Here is a 16,445-nt window from a genome sequence, read left to right as displayed (position 1 = left end):
ACTAGAATGCATTAGAATGCGTAATGGACCTGACCTCCTGGCAACAAAAGTAGTACAAAAAAAAGTGAACAACGCAGTAAACAAAATGTGATAGATATACACACCATTATTCGAAAGTTTGTGGTCAACCTGTTGGAATCCCTTGAGATGGTGTTGCCATTATGTCAAGCCAGTGTTAAAAGAATGCACTGAGGGAATCTCACAATCTAACATTTGTGAGTTTTGTGTCAGTTAATGATAATATGAATCAGGCGCGTAGCCAGTAATGGGCCAGGGCGGCACTGGCCCGCCCACAAAACTCACTGGCCCGCCCAGGCAAGTTTGATCAAAATACATTTTTAGTTTATTTTTATTATTCAAATGTATTTAAGAAAATATATTAATATAAACCTGCTTTATTGTTGACTGGTGTGTGTTTAATTCTGTTTCCGAATAAAATACGTGAAAGCCTCCCTCCGGAACGTAATTGGTTGCTATGGTTGCTAGGGGTTCCGAGTCCGACAGGAAGACTCTCTAGGCGGCGGGCTCTGGCGGCCTTACCCTTTAGTTCTTTGAAAAATAACTGTGACTCTTTGGACTATGATGAGATCATTTCTGTTTTTAATACTAAACCCAGGCACTTGCATCTTGTTTTGTAGAATGAAAACAACAAAGGTAGGCCAGTTGTTTAACTAATTTCCTTAATTTTTGCCCGTGAAGTGATTTAAGGCGAGACACGGCAAAAACATCGTTTTTTTTTTTCACTGGTCAATTTTCAGATTTTGGGCTATTTGTCTTCTTCAATGCCTTATTTCAGACTTGTGGTGAAAAAAAAAATCCCAAATACACATTTAGGTCTTTATTTTACTACATTTTGTCTATTTGCGTCTGTATATTTCTCCTAAAGTCAACAAAAGTTGACGTTGTTAATCAATATGCTGCTCCGCGATCGCTGTCTGCACCTGTCATAACACAAACACCGTTGAAAAGCTCTCTACTTTCTCCTGTACACAATGCTGTCTGATCCAAATATGGTAATTTCCTTTTATCAGCAACCAATCGTGAAAGTACAATGGGGCATTTAACTCTAAAAGCGAAATCTCATTGGCTGATGTCAATTTCTGACAACGTGATTCGTTCAGATGCATCACGTGACGTGCTCTGACATTTTGATGTGTGTTTTTGACTGTTTTTGACTGTGGTTCTTCTGTTCAGTTGTTGGCCATAAATGCTGTGTTATAAGTTTTGATGTGTTTTAGGTGGTTTGTATTGTTGTTGCTGATGATTTGATAAGATATTGTGTCTGTAAATAGTTGTTTCTGCTAAAAAAGTATGATTTTTTTTACATTACAAATCTTTAAATGCTGTTTTCTCAAAATTAGGTGTTTGTCATTCTCCAGAACAACTGAGGAAGTTTTATGGTAATATCTATTATTTTAAAATGTTACCCTATTCACCTGTCTCGCCTTAAGTTAGTGGTGTGTTGTGTACAGTATAGCTGAATGCCTTTAGGCTAGCCTACTGTACATTGTTTAGTTTAAATTAGTTGCAATTTTTTTTGCACAAAAGCTTAATTTCCACCAGGCTGATTGCATTGTATATGGTTGATTTAACAGAAATTGGGGAGTGTGTTGTTATTCATTTCAAACCGTGCTCTGCTGATATTTTTCATTATTTGAATTTCTTTTACTTTTAGCCTACTTTATTTTGGGGTGAACTGTCTTTGCACTGCTGTCTAGCCTGAATAAAATAGACAGGTTATTGTCTATGCTGGTGGTTTGTCCAGCCTTTATTGAGCTCTGATGGTTGAACATGATGATTATTAGACAGTGTTTTGTTATTGCCTTTGCCCAATATTGCAAAATAAAGGTGTAACTGTTTTTGCAGTTTATCTATTCTTTTTTCTACTCTCTAAGGTTTAATTCTTATTTAAGTTTTTTTTTTTTCTAGGAAAAACTATTGGCCCACTCACTTTTTCACTGGCCCGCCCAAAATACAATTTCTGCCTACGCCACTGATATGAATATAATATGAAACAAACCAATTTTCTTCAGTAAGTGTGCGTCTTTGTGAATGATGTGCATGTTCTTGTTAAACTGTCCAACTGTCAAGTTTATGTTCAATGTGTGAGAGAGAAAGTGTCAGGCATGCTTTGGGACTGAATAAATAAATCAATAAAGTGATTTATCTAGTGAAGCACTTACAGAAGACTATAGCCTTTTCCTTCATTAATTATCAGTGCAACTCATCAATATTCAACTGTATGCAATATTCACAAGAATGAAACTTAGAAAGTGACACAGACCCCTGTGGTAATGTCTGCTCCACTGTAATGGAGAGGTTTACTGGCACATAAGGAGACACGTGTGTATGTATGTGTGCCAATGTGCATGCGTGTTTGTCAGTGTTTGAGCCACTGCGGGGAAACTAAGTTGTAGTTTCTCAGCATGTCAAATGCATAATGCAAATACAGTGAGGAAAATAATTATTTGAACACCCTGTGCACCTCACCAGGTTTGCACACACTGCAGGAGGGATTTTGGCCCACTCCTCCACACAGATCTTCTCTAGATCAGTCAGGTTTCTGGGCTGTCGCTGAGAAACACAGAGTTTGAGCTCCCTCCAAAGATTCTCTATTGGGTTTAGGTCTGGAGACTGGCTAGGCCACACCAGAACCTTGATATGCTTCTTACAGAGCCACTCCTTGGTTATCCTGGCTGTGTGCTTCGGGTCATTGTCATGTTGGAAGACCCAGCCTCGACCCATCTTCAATGCTCTAACTGAGAGTTCCCCAAAATCTCGCAATACATGGCCCCGGTCATCCTCTCCTTAATACAGTGCAGTCGCCCTGTCCCATGTGCAGAAAAACACCCCCAAAGCATGATGCTACCACCCCCATGCTTCACAGTAGGGATGGTGTTCTTGGGATGGTACTCATCATTCTTCTTCCTCCAAACACGTTTAGTGGAATTATGACCAAAAAGTTCTATTTTGGTCTCATCTGACCACATGACTTTCTCCCATGACTCCTCTGGATCATCCAAATGGTCATTGGCAAACTTAAGACCGGCCTTGACATGTGCTGGTTTAAGCAGGGGAACCTTCCGTGCCATGCATGATTTCAAACCATGACGTCTTAGTGTATTACCAACAGTAACCTTGGAAACGGTGGTCCCAGCTCTTTTCAGGTCATTGACCAGCTCCTCCCGTGTAGTTCTGGGCTGATTTCTCACCTTTCTTAGGATCATTGAGACCCCACGAGGTGAGATCTTGCATGGAGCCCCAGTCCGAGGGAGATTGACAGTCATGTTTAGCTTCTTCCATTTTCTAATGATTGCTCCAACAGTGGACCTTTTTTCACCAAGCTGCTTGGCAATTTCCCCGTAGCCCTTTCCAGCCTTGTGGAGGTGTACAATTTTGTCTCTAGTGTCTTTGGACAGCTCTTTGGTCTTGGCCATGTTAGTAGTTGGATTCTTACTGCTTGTATGGGGTGGACAGGTGTCTTTATGCAGCTAACGACCTCAAACAGGTGCATCTAATTTAGGATAATAAATGGAGTGGAGGTGGACATTTTAAAGGCAGACTAACAGGTCTTTGAGGGTCAGAATTCTAGCTGATAGACAGGTGTTCAAATACTTATTTGCAGCTGTATCATACAAATAAATAGTTAAAAAAGCATATATTGTGATTTCTGGATTTTTTTTTTTTAGATTATGTCTCTCACAGTGGACATGCACCTACGATGACAATTTCAGACCCCTCCATGATTTCCAAGTGGGAGAACTTGCAAAATAGCAGGGTGTTCAAATACTTATTTTCCTCACTGTACATAATACTCCCAAATCCAATTCGATTTCTGTCAATTGTTAAAACAACTAGATGGAAAGGGAAGGAAAGAGGAGAGAGTTTGTAAGATAATGTGTGTAATAGTGATTTGTGATGTATAGGTTGTGCTAGTGTGGACATTAGTTTAGTTGAATGTGTAATTCTGAGCAAATTAATTAATAAAGCTGGTTTTAAATTTTAAAATTTAAATGACACTTCTGATCAATTCAATACAACTTTACATCAATCTCTAAAATTCTTGTTAGATTTATGATAAAAAATTAAATAAAAAACTGCCAGCAGTTGTTGCCAGACTTTTACCATAAAAATATGATTACATTTCCTCAGGTATTATGGGATGGCATTTCAGTGCCCGTATAAATTTACAGTTCATGAAATTATAGCCTACATCATTAACTTATATAGGTGTTAATAAAAACCATTATACATCTACAAAAATGCAACATAAAACACCACAATGTGCATAAAAAATAAGAAACATAAACAACACTAAATAAATTAGATAGGCCTAATGAAATGCCAATTAGATAGGCCACCTGTTCTTGTTAGTTCCCTCATTTCATCCTGTGTAATTATACTTCCTGTTACAGTATGTTCTGTCACTTGGCAGTTCTCGTTACTGTTAGATGTGGTTGTTTCTATTCTGCCTGAACTTAACCAGTAAAGTTTGTGTTTCACCCTCATCTTCGTCGTGTGTGCTTTGAGCGTGACACTGTGACACTGAGCGATGCCCTTTCACTGCTTTTCATTAGGTTAAAAACAATATTGTTAACAAGTTAACAATATTTTACTGTCATGGTACTTCTATTGTCTTGTTAAAAAATTGATTTTTTCACAGTAAATTAAAGGGTTAGTTCACCCAAAAATGAAAATTCTGTCAGTAATTACTCACCCTCATATTGTTCCAACCCCGTAAGACCTTCGTTCATCTTCGAAACACAAATTAAGATATTTTTTATTAAATCTGAGAGCTGGATCACTCCTCCATAGGCTTCTAAGACACTATAACTTGTGTTTTAAGTGTTTAAGCGTAGCGCGTCTGTGTTGTACGTCACCACGTAGGCTCACTATTGGGCGACGCTGGTCATGTGTGTGATACTGATACGTGGTGACATGCAACACAGACGCGCTACGCTTAAACACTACGTGAAAAGACTCGAGGCCCAGAGAGAAGGAAATGAAAAGTGGAATAAAGTCGTTATTTTTGTTTGTTTTTGCGCACAAAAAGTATTCTCGTCGCTTTATAAACTTAAGATTGAGCCACTGGAGTCACTTGGACTATATTAACGATGTCTTTAATGCATTTTCTGGGCCAGCAAGTTATAGTGTCTTAGAAGCCTATGGAGGAGTGAGCCAGCGCTCAGATTTAATCAAAAATATCTTAATTTGTGTTCCGAAGATGAACGAAGGTCTTACGGGGTTGGAACAACATGAGGGTGAGTAATTACTGACAGAATTTTCATTTTTGGGTGAACTAACCCTTTAAAAAAGTATTTTATACAAAAATTATTTTACAGTAATTGTATTAAAATGAATGTAGAATAAAATTACAAATCTAATCTGTGAAATCTATTTTCAAACAATGTTCGGTAACAATATTTACAATAGGTTGTTAACTTTCTTTTGCATGTCCCATATTTTTACATTTATCTTTAGATAGATATTCTTACATTTAAACTTATATTTACATTTCAATCATTACAACCCTCGGAATAGTTTTAGCATGTTACTGAATATGGCAATGTTAATGTATTTGATCTTGGTGGACTAGATCTGCTATGCTGCTGCTGCAAAGCGAGTATGGGCTTGATACTGCTAACAGATACACCGGCACGCTGCTGTGAACATGTAAGATATGCTGCGGCTTCATTAATAGACATACATAAATCCTGTAGCAGTTCTAGGCAGGTGGAGCTGGTTTCAGAGGAACTCTGATCGCACGCTGCAGGACTAAAGTACAGCAAACAGTGAACGGGAATATTTAAATGTTGATTGCATGTAAAGGACCTACCAGCCTGCACCTTCAAGTTTTTCTGGCCTAACTAGAGATTTAAGTGACTCACAGTACATGTGAGGAATACAATAAAGCAGTTTTATTCAAATGGAGGACCTTCCATCCGGACCGGGGGACATAATTGCACAATTTTACCATTTCTACAGATTAAAGTGAGCAGCGCGTCAAAACAACGGAGCGGTTCACACCACAAGCACTCAGGGTTGTTTATGGTAATGATCTTACGGAGCTATGTCTATAATATTTTTATCTAGAGCCAAAAGTGCTTAATTTAAGCCCTTTTCGCTCCGTGCGCATTGCTACTCTCACTCCCTCGCTAAAAATGTAAAGCGCCGATTAAGAGCTGCAGATGACGCGGATTTTAACAACACAAGGTGTTTTTATGTAACATACACGTAGGTGTCTAAATGTAAAATAAATAAAAATAGCTTGTTGAAACATCTGATCTAACCTTTTTATATTCATATCCAGTTGGGAGAAATATTTACTTTTTTGGATAAGGTTTTGGTAAAAAAATCATAGACATCACTGCTTTGGCTCTATGGGCCCAAGATTCTCATCTTTGATGACTATTTTGAATGTTTAGGGTTTTTTTTTTTTTTTTTTTACAAAGTACTACGGCTGCCTCGATGGAAATGTGTAACTGTCCCAAAAAAGGTATTGTCCGGACCTCCGCTGGGAAGGAAATATAGAGACCGGGGGTGCTTCTCAATATCCCTCCTCGTCTCCTCTCTCCTCCGTCCTCCATCCTATGACCCGGAAACCGATCGAGCACAGCCATCTTGAAGGACATCTCAATTCTCTAATTGCACCGCGAGGAGTCGAGGATCGAGGAGTGAGGAGGCTTCCTGAGGAGTCATGAGCGAGGATACACAGGTGGATCCTATGCGGAAGAGTTTTATCGACTAAAACGTGATGCACGTATAAATTCTCCTCCCCCTTCATCGGTCACAATCATTCTGATTTATACTTTATTTTTGCAGTTTATATAAACCACACACCTCACATATTTCAACAGGGTATCTTTCTTTATTATTATTTATTATGAATTTCTTAAATAAACAAATTTCAACAACATAAGGGCAGATCCTCTGAGCGCTGCTGATGACGCGATGAAGTGACGCTCGAGTGATCAAGGATTCCAATGTATAAAAAAAGCTTTCATTCGATCCCTCCGTCCTCGCGTCTTTTCCTTGCAGCCTTCCCTCGCATCCTACAGGGGGCGGAGCTGAGACGCGAGGAAAGGAAGCGAGGAGAGGAAACGAGGATGCACAAATAAGAATTGAGAAGCACCCCGGACCTCTTTGAACTTTAATTGAATACCCCTGCAATAAATCGATTCATACACAAGGTGGCAACAACATGAGAAGTGCTAAAAATATACAGCTTTAAAGATGTAAATTTTTAATCATCGTGGCATGGTCACACGTTAATTTACTCAGTGTTGGGTTTGCCAGGCTTCACCCTACTGGGTTTCGTTTCTTACTTTCAAATATTTACAGAGTGGATATTTAAAGAGATCTAGAGAAACCTTACACAGCCTCTAAGATTTCGTCTGCCAAACCATTATCAATTAAACACAGGCTCAGACCCACACTTTGCAAATTAAGCACCGTTTTGATAGCACATCAGTATCACTGAAACATGGTCTGACATCTAACCTCTGAACTCGTGATGATGGAAATCAGCTGTCAATTACACAATTACAGTTGTGTAATTTGGAGGAAACGGCATGCATTACACATTACATGTTTGCATAATGTTTGCAAATGTCAACATTTGTCTTTTGACAATGACATTTATCTTTTATTCTCATATACTTTTGCTGATCAGGAAGAAATCTATTTAGTCAAGTTGAAAATTGTCAATTTTAAACCTGCATATTTTAATGATGTCAGAACATGGTTATTATTGGTAACTAATAACAAAACCATTAAAAACATTTTGTTAACTGAAATTAGGATGTAATAAAATAAAATATAAATATTAGATGAAAAAAAATAGAAATGTTGCCCTGGCAACTAACTGAAATAAGTTGAAGCTCTAAAATTACTAACTGGAAACCAATAAAAACTAACACTGAACTAAAATGTAAAAATAAGATAAATTAAAAAGTAATATTTTTTTTAATTAAAAATGACAAAATCACATAAAATTACTAAAACTTTTACTCATTCTGAACAATGGCAAGCAGGTTTTCATTTAAGATTAAAAGATGAGTGTATTTACATTGGAATGAGGTTTCCCATGTTGTACAGAATCTCATCCAACAGCAGATGGCAGCACATTTACATCTATTATACCTACTCAAGATTTTTAACTCATCAGACCCTTCTAGTTGCAGTACTTCAAAGAGCCATGGACATGTGTTGTAATTGAATCACTGCATGTATGAGGCCTCACAAATGTTTAAATAGAAATATATACTGCATGAATTAAATACTGAAAAATATAATTGCACTGTTTCCAGTTTTTTTTTTTTTGCAATACCCTGCAACATTTCCTTTCCAAGAAAGTGTCAGTTCTTATCTGGTGAAGGATGACTCTTTAAGTAATTAGGATGATAGCATTTGCACTGTAGGTAGAGGCACAGCCACAGGGAGAAACATAAAAAAAATTAAAAATTAAAATACAATTAGAAGAAATCTAATTTATTCAGGATTTTGGTGTTTGCTTATGCTTCCTTCATTCCTAAAATTTCAAACAAACAGGCACAAACACCCACACATAAGACCGCTCCAATTTGCAACTCATTGTTAAATGAAAATTTTAATTATAATATAATGGATTTAATTGTGTTACCCTGTCTAGCTAAAAACAAAGATAAAAAAAAATATAAAATATATATATAAATAAATCCCCCCATGCCCATTTACAAAGTCTGTTTAAAGCAAACTTTTGATTGAAAACAGTTTGATTTAATTTTTTCCTTTTGAGAGAGAGCATAATTAAGAGCCTTCTTCAACAGTTAAAAACATGACAGTCCAACCGTAATTTTCTTTCATTAATGTGAGTAAAATCATAATTTGTCCCATGAATTGCAGTTTGTCTCTCTTGGCTCAAGGATTTTCAAATGATCATGTCTCATTCTTTTGATTATGCTGCCCACACTAGAACTGCACTTTTGCATATTAATGTGAACTCAAGAAGTGTTAAGATGCACATGGGTTGGGTAGTTCACATGAGGTACTGTAGGTTGGGGAGGTTAAGAATTATTTTCTTATTGTTACAAATGCCGATTTTTTAACCATATAAAGACATAGACTACATTAAATATGTGTACTTCTAAAAATAATATCTAAAACTGTAAGACAAATGGTTTCTGGTCATACCCCCTAAAAAATACCCATATATTTTTTTCATATATTTTCTCATATTTTACATATATTTTTTATTCAAATATTTATTTAAATCTTTAAAACAGTTTTTATGCATCAATTACCCATATATTTTGGGCATTATTCGTCTTTTTCAAGTTGTTTATTATCAATGCAGAAAGTTTGGTATGTGTTCAGAATGAAATCTGGTTAACCAACACTGTGATGATGGAGAGAAAAGACAAGAAAAAGAGATAAAAGAAAAAGTGGACGCTTTTTCAAGATCAATATATCTGAATCCATTTGATTAGCACTCACAGTAAGATTGATTTTCTTTTTCTTCTTTTGTCTCATCTGTACTTGCCGTTTTTAGTAGGCCCTACATCAGTCAAAGTGACTGAGTCATAAAGACATATGTCAATCATCTTCACATTGATGACCTCTCAGTAGAATGATTCAAATCCTACTTGAACTCAGAGCGGTTCTCAAACATCACGATTCAATCAACTCCACTCCAGAGGAGGTCTGGGGGAAGGGTTGAAGTGTTGTTTAGTCAGAACGGTAGGCTTGCTCATGTCACACACATTTACAGCTGTGGTTATTAACTACTTTGTCCCACACTAAAACTTTGAGGCTTGGCGTTTTAAAGGTTGTCCATCCTTAATACGTTTCCTGTTCCACCCGCATGATCAGCCAATCGGAACAGAGCTTAATGAATCCCCTGCAAGGTTAATTTGCTCAGTAATGGCATTAAACGGATATATGGAAACAGTTTCTCCTCTAAATACCAATTCATTACATCTACGCTTATTAAGAGCGAGGACTATGAAATTATGGCCAGCGTCGCCACATTAAGAGTCATTAGCTTCACACTCTCGTATTTGCCTCAGCGAGGCTTGTCAGTGAAAGCAAAAAGGGTCTGGATCTCCTTCCACTGAACACCCGTAATTACTTCTCACAGTAACCTTCTATTCAAACCTCATATTTTCGTAATTTTGTCCCACATTTGCATCTTTCCATCCCTCCATTGCATACTTAGTCAAGGTCTATGAGTGGGCCAACCCATTTGAGCGGGAAAATGAAGTGATTAACGAAAAGAGCTCTTCCTGACTGAGGGGTTCGAAGAAATGGATTTGCGGCATAAAAAAGGGATTTAATACAGAAAAAAACTCATTATTCCAACCCACTAATTTTTTGTTAGAGTTCTTTATGCGAGGTTGTAACATTTCTCTCTCTCCGAGAATTTGCCACTTCAAATTGTATCTCAAGGTTATGTGTGCCTAATGTTAAGCTTTCATTTTAATTTTCAGCCCTCATCCTCAATTAGATTTCTCTACCTGAGAAGGTGTAGGTGTGTGTGTGCGTGCGTGCGTGTGTGTGTGCGTACTAGGGCTCTGTACAGGCTTGATTAGAATAGTGCTGTTGTGGTTTGAAAGGCGGTAATTACATAGTTTCTCTCCTCTTTCTCTCAACCCTCTTTGGTCACCCACAACCGCTGATTATAATGGATCATAGATTCTTCTTTATTGGCTTTTGTTTTATAGAGCCGATTAAACAATAATAACAATAAAAGATGCAATTAATTGCAAAGGTAATTAATGGTAGTTGTGATGGCCATCAGTGTGTATGCCTGTGTGTGTTCTCAGCTATGCAATTTCATAATTACCCACCACACACACACGCATGTTCAGAGGGCTAGAAAGCTTTGATAGATGCGTAATGCTGAAGTGCTAAAACGGAGGCGAATTAAACTCAATGTAATTAAACAAAACTGCTATGCATAATTATTAGCGAAAAGCTGATTGCAAAAGCTGGGGGTGTAATGATGTCAAACTTAGTGCTGGCTGAGGACATTAAGCATGTGAAGATATTAACCATCTTTTGGAAAAGCATTAAATTGACATCCTTATCGACACAAGTTATTAAAGTGGTTTGGATTAGCTGCCTCTCAAAGATTCAAAGATACATCTGTGTGTGCGTGTGTGGGGCGTTTCTGTCTTAAACTCAATCGCGCAGAGGAGGATTTGTGATTATTCACTAGGGTTAGTCTGAGATTGGCTTTCCAAAGCGTAGGAAACAGAATCGTCCATTCTGAACACAGAAGCAGAGAGACTGTTCAGCCGTCAACCCCACTTGACTTTCTTAGAGAGAACCCTTTCTCTGTCTCCCTCCCTCTTTCTCACACGCACACACGCCGCTGACATGCATATTGACCCCAAAGTTGCATGTGCTCACTGAATTCAGATGGTATGCTAATTTACAGAGCATGGAGAGCGTCCATGTAGTGGCTGTGCCGTCTACCCTCGTGACTGTTTGCTGGTCACTGCGTAACTGTCCACACAATGCAATTATGAAAGAGAAACAAAGCATTTCCTTTGTCTGCACAACTCAAGTTTGGAGATACGTAGGATGCCAAATGCGGCTGACAAATGCTGTGTTGAATATGCTGAGTGAAATGAGTAGACTCTGGTTAATTATACCTTCATGTGCACTGCTCAGACGAGGACGTACAGATCTTTTGTACGCCTGCATCAGTGTCTGTGGCTATAAGTAATCACAGTAGACACAGTAATTTCAGAGAAGGGCACTTACACATTAGATAAAGCTTTGGCAGAGCACTTGATGGGTAGGAATGTGTAAGATCCGTTTTGAGGGTGTGGAAAGAGTCCATTTAAAACATACCATGCCCTTTGAAATGAAAGATATTTCAGCGTTTTCTGACATACCTAGTGCCCTACTACTGCCCTCATTTGTTTACGTTATACAATTTTTTTGTGTAATGGATTATTGTAGTTAAATGTTGTTATTTTTGTTAAAAGAAAAAAAGTTATTAAACCATACTTTTTTTAAAACTTATTTCAATATCGTGATAATACCCTACACCATAATATAAGCAACAGAAATTATCGCAACATTAAAATTTTATACCGTCACATGCCTATTTCAAAGTGAAGCAGGGAACTGTGTTCATTTACATGGTAAAAGAGAATGCGTATTTGGCGTGCTCTCTGAGGGGAGGGCCACGAGCAAAGAAAACTATGAGTATTCCCCCCGTTTCCCTGGCTGGGATAGGAACCAGACGAAAGTGAGGTGTTGGGGTGGCGGAGGGATGAAGAAAAACTGTAGAGGAACATAGGAGGAACACCTCTCATTCTGATTTGGTAGATCATTCGAATGTGTTCCTCCTGATCTGTTAATAAAACATAATTTCATGAGTTCACACTATGTATCTCAAATAATCAGATAGAGTAAAAAAGTACGCATATTTGGCATGCTGTCCAAGGGGAGGGCTATGAGTTCAGACTTTTGGCCTGAACCCAGAGTACACCCCCCAAAAGATGGAAAAAAAAAGGGGCACAGCAGCCAGGAAACTTTACTGACAAACCCTCCCAAAATTGCGGAGCGCAGGGCTGATGCTGCAGAGTTCGCATGAATGGGGTTGGTTGCTGGACCAAGAGGGCTCTCGCAGCATCCAACAGGAGTTCAATACTCGCAGCAATACTAAGCCCCACTGGTAATCGAATGGAGATAGAGCTTGGCCTTTTCGACCAGAAGGGCTCTCGCAACATCTGACAGGAGTTAAATACTCATGGCATCGGACAGGTAAGCCTCTTCGGAAGTTTGATGGGGACGGTCATGCATGGGGGCAAGCTCCTGCAGGAGCAGAGGAAATATCACTGTTGCAGCAGTGAAGGAAAGTTTAGACAGAGAAATGGCGCACCAGCAGGAGTGGAGGGGATGTCGCTGCAGCAGCACAGCAGTGAAAGAATTAAGTTAGGTAAGAGAGCGAGCTCCTGCGGGAGCAGGTGGGAAAACACTTCTGCAGCAGTGAAGTAATTTTGAGAAGCTGTTGAGGATCTGAGTTCTGAGCATCTGAGAAAACCGAAGAAAGCCAATATAAACATTGCGTCTAGTGTGCGGGCTGTATTGATAGAGCGGTAGCCTAAGCAGAGAGTGGAGATATATTTGGTGAGTATGTCTAAAGTTATGGGTTGTCTGGCGTTTGGGTTGGTGGATCTTTGACTGCCTTTGATAAGAAGGGAAATCTGTGAATTGGTTATTTCTTCGGAGGGTGAACCGAAAATACGTTTATGAAAAAATTGGATTCCGCTTAAGTAGTCTTAAATGGAACAGCTTAAAGGCTCTTAATGTTAAGATAAGAGATAAATTAAGTAATAGTGAGAAGAAAAAAATCGAGAAAAGGCAGGTTGGAGGTAAGATGAAACATCTGAATGCTGTTAAGTAAGATTGGAGGGTCCTACGGGAAACAGCTTGAAGAATGGAGTTGAGAAAGGTATCAAGAAGGGATTTCATTGGGTGGTTTATGGGAGTATCAACTCTGAATAATGATGTACTGGTGATGGGGTTCGGTCCATCCCTGGAGCCAGCAGCCTGAATTTCTTTAAGAATCGGTGTTCTGAATCTGATGTTGCTGGCGACAAGGGGTGGTTCCAAGGCGATAGCGTTCAGTGGGATGGGCATCGGTGTTGCGGAGAACAGAGTGAAAAGAGATCTAGCTTGGTGAGGAGAGTTAGTAAGGGAGAAGGGCCGGGGGCCGAGGTTGTTTGCGGAGGCATCCTCACACTTGGGTCAGACCCGGGGTCCTGGGGAGGAACAAGGAGGTTAGGAAAAGAAGGAAGCTGGGCAGGAAAATAAGATGTCTGGTGTTGCAAGTGTTGCAGTGGGATGCAAGTACAGGGCCCTGCGGGCCTTCCTCGCTCTATTAGCTGCCTTGGAGGCTGAAGTGGATTTAGGAGAGGGTTTGGCTGACTGCAAGGAGACATACAGGTCATAAAGCTGAGCTTTTGCTGAAACAGCTTGTGCTATGTGTAAAAATGTCTGCCGCCATAGGACAAAGCTAGCTATGCGATTATAGATAAAGTAAAGGCTACATTTTGAGATCAAACTTTGATCTCGAACTTGGGTCGACTGAAGCACAGCTACGGCATATGGTAATGCTGCCCACAAGGCTATTGCTCTGACATAACAGTACATTTTCATCAGTAATGTCTAAGGGTTGTTACACTGCTTACAGATACAGAAGAAAAAACATGGTAAGATTACATTTATTTGAATGGATTAGTGAGATAACGATTGTGCATTTGTCCTGTCTGTGCAGCGTCTCTACTATTGAAGCAGTGGGTTTAGTTCATGAAATACACCTCTGGTGCAACTCAGACACATCATCAGTGATGTATCCTGGGTTCATTGGGTGTTTCGGGTCTCACACATCATACACCCTTGCCCAGGCGACCCAGCCAGGGTTGATCAGACTCAGTCTGAGTAGCTTGTATGATCCACGAATTGCCCCGCTTGATCCACAGCCATCTTGACGCCTTTTCGGTGGCGTCCGTGATGTTCTTGATGGCTTTCCTGATGTGCAGTCCCTTCACTCCAAGCATCTTGAGGGCACTGTTGAGTGACTGGCCAACGAATCCTCTGTACCCGACCTCGATGGGATTGGATTGGGTCCTCCACCCCCTGCTTTGGCATTTGCATGCCAGCTCCTCGTACTTGGCCCTCTTCCTCTCAAAAGCCTCCTCCATCCAGTCTTCCCAGGGAACAGTCAACTCCAGCAGGACCACTTGCCTTGTTATTTCTGACACCAGGACTATAGTCCTGCTGAGCGTGGTCACTGCAATGTTTTCTGGGAATTTAAGCTGTCTCCCTAAATCGACCTTCAGCTGCCAGTCCTGTGCTGTTGCAAGCAGCCCCTTTGATTGCTTCAGGCACTGGTGTGGCTTTAACAAAGGCGATGTTCTGTCTTGCTGGTTGCTGGTGTTTACTGCAAGCGATCCCAGTGCTAATGACCTCTGCAATGACCCTCAGTACTTGGTCGTGGCGCCAACGGTAGTCCCCATCTCCCAGTGCTTTTGGGCAGCAGCTCAAGATGTGCTCCAATGAACCTACTCTCTGGCAGAGTGGGCACAGTGGTGTGTCTGCCAGGCCCCAGCGGAAGAGATTGGATGGACTGGGGAGGACATCATAGACAGACTGAACCAGTCTCTGGAGTCTCTGTACAGTAGCACCTCTCTTGATCGGGTTACCATAAACTCTTCCTTCAGACTGCAGAAGGGCAGTTTTAGCTTGTTCTTCCTCCCGTATAAGGCGATGTCACTGAGGCTTTGTGGTAGGCCTAGAGGCATTAAAGCACAAATAGTAGAGTAATAGTCAAACATTTTGTCTAAGGAGAAGATAGTTTAAATAGTATAATAATATGTTAGCTTCTCCAGCCAACACGATAATCATTTAATTCGCACCGTCTATGGAGCAATGCTGAACAATTTCGGTGTAGCAACTAAAAATTATGCAAAATTCAACCAGGCACATAAAAAGAGAAGGACTGTGATTTTGTGGGGCTGAGTAGGTGGTAGCTGGAGGGGATGGAATCTAAAGCGGTTTGCTAAACCAGGACGGCTTGCTAAGGGGCTTGCGGAGGCGGCCTAACGCTGGAGGAGGGCCCGTTCTTACGCGGGAAGAGGGCGGCATTGCCCGAGATGCGAGCTTGGGGCTCGACGGGCCTTAAGCCCGGTACGATTTTAGATGTCGTATGAGCTCCCAGACGATTTTTTTCTCGGGAAAAAGAGCATGGAAATCGTTGATGCTCGTATGGTAGTGGCTCGCATTTATGAGAGGAATTACAAGCCGATCCAAGTATGTTACAAGCACCTCCCGATAATTTTGAAACATGCTTGAAAAATTTAGGGAGTCAGTCCGAATTTGACAAGTACATAGGCTGCCCCCTATTAACAAATCATACTCAATGACGTCACCTAGGCAACATACCATAGGCAAGATTGCCACCAGCTCGTAGTAAAGCCGTGCCGTGTACATCAGGATTTATGGGACATAAATGAATATGCTGAATACATCGCACTCATTCATGCCTGCATTTTTCACAGGAAAAAACGTGTAAATTCGTAATTTTGGTGATCAAAGATGAGTTTTAAGGGATAAAATTATTGCCTACAGGGGGACTTTAAGTCAGAATAAGAATTGAATGTCTGAATTAATCAAGTCTTGTCTTAACCTTTTAACTTTCCATTTCTCTATGGCAGGGATGACTGAATGGGCCCGAGTATAGAAAGACTTGGAGGAAGATGGCGGATGTCTCGCCGGCAGGGGCAGGCCTCTGCATCTTGGCGTACAGGGACCCGGCAGCAGTGTTTGGTGGAGGGGGATTGTTCCTTAGGCAGGCAGATTGTGGAGGAGAATCCCCAAGGACGAAGGATTCTTCATCAGACAAGAGCAGTTCGATTTTGGACACTTAGGGCAGGACCAAATGCAGA

This window comes from Rutilus rutilus (genome assembly GCF_951802725.1).
Source record: "Rutilus rutilus genome assembly, chromosome: 12".
Taxonomy (NCBI): domain Eukaryota; kingdom Metazoa; phylum Chordata; class Actinopteri; order Cypriniformes; family Leuciscidae; genus Rutilus; species Rutilus rutilus.
The sequence above is the reverse complement of the archived record's forward strand: the minus strand, read 5'-3'. Positions refer to the sequence as shown.